Source organism: Moschus berezovskii, chromosome 1 (assembly GCF_049115385.1).
Source record: "Moschus berezovskii isolate FMDL1 chromosome 1, NW_MosBer_1.0, whole genome shotgun sequence".
NCBI lineage: Eukaryota > Metazoa > Chordata > Mammalia > Artiodactyla > Moschidae > Moschus > Moschus berezovskii.
In genome coordinates this window covers 8,382,949-8,388,948 of record NC_142460.1, presented here as the reverse complement: position 1 = coordinate 8,388,948, position 6,000 = coordinate 8,382,949, and positions in this window count along the sequence as shown.

Here is a 6,000-nt window from a genome sequence, read left to right as displayed (position 1 = left end):
TGCCAGTATCCTGGATTTGATATTGAACTACAGTTATATGTAACATAACCATTGGGGTTCCTGGCTGATGGGTACATGGCATCTCTTTATACCATCTTTGCAACTTCCTGTGAATTTACAGTTACTTTATAACTAAAATGTAAGAACAAATAATCCCAGATGAATGGATAAAAAAGATGTGGTACATATATACAATGGAATATTACTCAGCCATAAAAAGGAATGAAATCGGGCCACTTGTAGAGACGTGGACGGACCTAGAGTCTGTTATACACAGTGAAGTAAGTCAGAAAGAGAAAAACAAGTATCGTATATTTACAAATATATGTGGAACCTAGAAAAATGGTCAAGAGGAACCTATTTGTAGATCAGTAATAGAGATGCAGGTGCAGAGAATGGAAGTAAAGTGAAGTGAAGGCTCTCAGTCCTATCCAACTCTTTGTGACCTCATGGACTGTAGCCTACGACGCTCCTCCATCCATGGGATTCTCCAGGCAAGAATACTGGAGTGGGTTGCTGTTTCCTTCTCCAGGACAGCTTCCTAACCCAGGGATTGAACCCGGGTCTCCCGCATTGTTGGCAGATGCTTTACCATCTGAGCCACGACATAGGGACAAAGGGTGGGAGACAGGGGAAGTTGAGATGAGTTGGAGAGTAGGACTGACGTATGTACCTTATCTTGTGTAAAATAGCCAGTGGGAAGTGCTGTGTAGCACAGGGAGCTCAGTTCAGGGCTCCATGATGACCTAGGGATAGCAATGGGGGAAGAAGGGGTGTTCAAGAGGGAGGGGACATACGTAAAGATATAGCTGATTCGCTTTGCTGTATAGCAGAAACGCACAACACTGTAAAGCAATTACATTCCAATTTTAAAAAACTCATCCCTAATATTTCATCAGTCTGGAAGTCTCAAGGACCCTTGAAAAAAAGATAGGAATATATAAGGAATATGCCACTATGTATATCATCTTAGTAGAGAATTGGAACATCAGGATGTAGGAACTCTTCTGCTTGGAGTCCCATAAATTCTGGAAACACAGTTCTGCCCCAGTAAAGAGTGATAGAGAATGTCAAGCTTTGATGAATGGTCTTCATAAATCCAGTTCTTATACTAATAGCTGCGGGCTGCAGTCTCACTGCCGTGGGTTGTGATAGGGACCCTGACTTTGCTGGAGTTTTCAGCACCTATTGGGTATCACTCAGGGAAAGCTGCATCCTGGCAGGGCCACGTGAAGGGCTGGGCCAGCTGGGGAGGAGCACTCAACACCACAGGAGGGGAGCACCTCTGGAAAAGAGGAGAAGGACGAACAGTGAGTTTATCGGAGCTCATCTCAAAAGGAGTTGCAAACAGGGTTGAAAGGAGCTCTTGCAAGACACTGAGGGGACAGGGAGGTGGCTGTCACACACCAGGTGCCCATAAACTAAACCCCCCGGGTGGCCCGGGTCCTTTCACCCACAGATCTGGGAGAGCTCGGAACGTTTTATCTCCAGATAAGAGCCCTGGAGACCACCGAGGGGAAGTTAAAGGATAAAGCAGGCGACCTTTCTCCTTTTCTAACCCGGCACCAAGCCCCTCACCCTAAGGACAGGCCCCCTGGTTAAAGGGGGGAGAGGGCAGAATCCTGAGGGGACCAGTGTGTGCTGCTGGTTCTCTGCATTATTTTACAGAGCAGAAGTGTCTCTGTGATGCCGCAGGGAAGAAATGAAGGCAATTAGCACAAAGAGTCAGGCTTGCAAGCTAGTTATGCTTCTCAAAGCACACACTTGACTCTGCTGTCTTCCCCTTAATACCTGCACTTTTGCAGGTTTGGGGCACTACGTGATGAAGTCATCACAGCATGGGCTGTGGCTTCCCGTCTTTTATCCTTCCCCAGTGAGCTCCTGTATTTGTCCCCTTTGGTTGTGTAACAAACAACCACAGACCCAGAGACCTAAGACAGCATGAATTATTATCTTACAGTTCAAGAGATCAGAACTCCTCAAATCGAGGTGTCAGTCGGGCAGTGTTCCCTTTGGGGCCTCCAGGAAATAGTCTATGTTTAACACCTTCTAGAAAGCTCTATTGTCCTTGGTTCATGGCCTCATCTCCCGTCTCCAAGCCAACAGGGTAGCATCTTCCAATCCTCCTCTGTTTGCACTGTCCCACCTCCATCTGTGACTCTGACCCTCCAGCCTCCTTCTTATGAGGATCCTTGTGATCACTTTGAGCTCACCCTGGTAATCCTGGGGGATCTCTTCGTCTCAAGATCTTTAGTTTCATCCTGTTTGCAAAGTCTATTTGGCCAGTCAGATAACATTCATAGTTCCAGGGGTTGGGATACGGACATATCCTAGCATGGGATCCTTATTCACTATCTTGTTGGTGAAAGTGAAAGTTAGTCACACAGTCATGTACAACTCTTTGCAATCCCATGGACTGTAGCCCACCAGGCTCCTCTGTCCATGGAATTTTTCCAGGCATGAACACTGGGGTGGGTTGCCATTTCCTCCTCCAGGGGATCGTCCCAATCCAGGGAGCAAACCTGGGTCTCCTGCTTTGCAGGAGGGTTCTTTGCCAGCTGAGCCACTTTGACTCAGTAGCTGTAGTTTAATAAAAATCTGGGTGAGGGAATGAAATGAGGCAACTAGTATTTGTGAGGATGTTGCTGTTGTTGTTTAGTCTCTAGGTTGTGTCCACCTCTTTTGAGACTCCACAGACTAGAGCACACCAGGCTCCTCTGTCCATGGAGTTTTCCAGGCAAGAATGCTGGAGTGGGTTGCCATTTCCTCCTCCAGCAGTTCTTTCCGATCCAGGGATCGAACCTGCCCCTCCTGCATCTCCTACATTGACAGGCGGATTAATTACCACTGCACCACCTGGGGAGCCCAATTTATGAGACTATGAGACTAGTTCTACCTAAAAATAGGAGCACAGCAGATAGCAGAGAATCTATAAGGCTATGACTCCAGTCACGTTTAACAGCAGAGCTGGAATTCTTTTCCTCTTGTCAGTAAAGAAGGCATCCAAAAGATAAACATGTGATTTAAAAGCAAGAAATTTTTAAAATAAATTACTTCCTTATGTCTCATTAATAACCAATTTAAAACCACGTTTGGGAAAACATATCAGTCACAATAGCAAAGAAACTTAAAATACCAGCTAAGTAATAAGAATTCTCTTTTTATAAATTAATGAAGTATATATGAGACACAGGAGAAAAGCAAAGACTTTATGGAAGAGCATAAAAAGACTGTAGACAGATTCTTCACATTTCTGGATTGAAAGACTCAATGTACTGAAGACGTTGATTCTCTCTCCAAATTGATTTGCACATCACGGCAACAAAAGTGTTTAAGTGAAAACTCGAAAACTGACTCTCAAGTGTATCTGGAAAAATAGTCATAGTTTTTGAAAAAATAGTGAAGAGCAACTCTTACATTCTGTCAGATATTTGAGAATATATACAAAGGTGTAATTTAACAAAGAATGCTTCTGACCGAAGAATTACCAGACAAATCAGTGAGACAAAGTAGCCATCCTCAAACACTCCTGAATATATGAAGGAGAATTCAGTCTATTATATGAGATGGCATTAAAGTCATTACAGAAAGGAAAATAATCATTTGGTGAAATGGTTTAGAACAAATTAAGTATTTAGAGGGACAAAAATGTAGAGTCCCAACCTCATATTATACTTTGAAAGAAATTTCTGGTGGATCAAAAAAATGTAAACAATGATAAGCCTAGGGGGAAATGTAGCTGGTCTTGGAATGAAAAAGCAAACTTCTGAGCATAAAAAATGGTGGGAGAAATCACAAATGGAAAAAAAACTCATAAAACTGAAAGGGAGGAGGGAGGTGGGAGGGCGGTTCAGGAGGGGGAACTTATGTAAACCCGGGGCAAATTCATATCAATGTATGGCAAAACCAACCAATATAATATTGTAAAATAATTTGCCTCCAATAAAAAATAAATTAATTACCTAAAAAAAATAAATAAAAGATCAATAATAGAAAAAAAAAAAACTGAAATGTCCAAATGTCAAAAAAAAAAAAATAAGCAAAATGTTAAAGCATTCCATGAGACAAAAAGGATGTCAGAAATAAATCACACACTTGGAGAATGAACAATGGCTGAGGGAGGGAAGGGTGGGGGAAGGGACATTAGGGACTTTGGGATGGACGAGTACAAACTGCTATGAATATATTTAAAATAGACAAAGAGCTACTGAATAGCATGGGGAACTCTGCTCAATTTTATGTGGCAGCCTAGATGGGAAAGGAGTTTGGAGGGAAATAGCTGTGTTCAGTCGCTCAGTCATGTTCAGCTCTTTGCAACCCATGGACTGCAGCACGCCAGGCTTCCCTGTCCTTCACCTGGGGAAAATGGATACATGTACATGTATGGCTGAGTCCCTTCACTGTTCACCTGAAACTGTCACAATATTGTTTGTTAATTGGCTATACATGCTAAGTCACTTCAGTCATATCCAACTCTTCGCAACTTGATGGACCATACCCCTCCAGGCTCCTCTGTCCATGGGATTCTGCAAGCAAGAATACTGGGGGTGGGTTGCCATTTCCTCCTCCAGGGGAACTTCCCAACCCAGTTATCAAACCCAGGTCTGCCACATGGCAGGCAGACTCTTTACCATCTGAGCCACCAGGGACTATACTCCAATACAAATTTTAAAAGGTAAAAAAAAAAAAAGAAATGTCAGGATAAAATGTTAACGCTCTGAATGTATTAAATGGTTACAAACCAATGAAAATGGACAAGAATAGAATCAGAAGAGGAAACATAAATGACTAATTGGCATAAACCATTCTGCCTCACTCAAACTGAGATATCGTTTCTCATCTATCAAATTAACAAAGTTTCTTTCAATAATAATTTTGACAGTTGGTGAAGTTGTAGTGAAATATGCAAACATAGAAGCTTATCCTTTTCCTAAAGTCAAAACAAATGCATCTAGATGACAGAATTATTTGAAAGGGAGTTTTTGTAATCTTATATTTGGAAAAACCATGGCTTTATAACCTGGTGGCTCAGAGGATCAAGTGCCTGCCTACAATGTGGAAGACCTGGGTTTGATCCCTGGGTCGGAAAGATCCCCTGGAGAAGGAAATGGCAACCCACTCCGGTATTCTTGCCTGGAAAATCCCACGGACAGAGAAGCCTGGTAGTCTACAGTCCATGGGGTTGTAAAGAGTCGGACATGACTGAATGACTTCACTTTCTTTTCTTTTCTGTAAACAGTGAAGAACATTTTTCTGTAATGTGTGGTGTGTGGCAATAAAACCTCCAGTTGAGGATGCCGAGACAGAATCATCTCATGATAAAGGCAGCATGGCCCGAATCCTAACAGACAATGTTTTCTCAGTGCTTATATGATTCTGCAGGCAACAGCCTTAATAAGTTCACTTATTAGTGTTTGCTTATTAACTTATTAACAAGTTCACTTATTAACAAATTTGCATTGCTACCAACCATCCAGAGGTGTCATGAACCTGAACAGGTCAGATCCCAGACATGCTGGAAAATGGTTTATGCTATCCCATGCAAAAACTTCCATCCAAAGGAATTTTCAAAATTAAATATAAGTATTTAAACCTCAGAGCGAAAGCACATCCATTTGCTCACCCCTAAGTGGCCACCTTATGGCAGAAAGTGAAGAGGAACTCAAAAGCCTCTTGATGAAAGTGAAAGAGGAGAGTGAAAAGGTTGGCTTGAAGCTCAACATTCAGAAAACAAAGATCATGGCATCTGGTCCCATCACTTCATGGGAAATAGATGGAAAAGCAGTGGAAACAGTGTCAGACTTTATTTTTTTGGGCTCCAAAATCACTGCAGATGCTGATTGCAGCCATGAAGTGAAAAGACGCTTACTCCTTGGAAGGAAAGTTATGACCAACCTTGATAGTATATTAAAAAGCAGAGACATTACTTTGCCAACCAAGGTCCGTCTAGTCAAGGCAATAGTTTTTCCCGTGGTCATGTATGGATGTGAGAGTTGGACT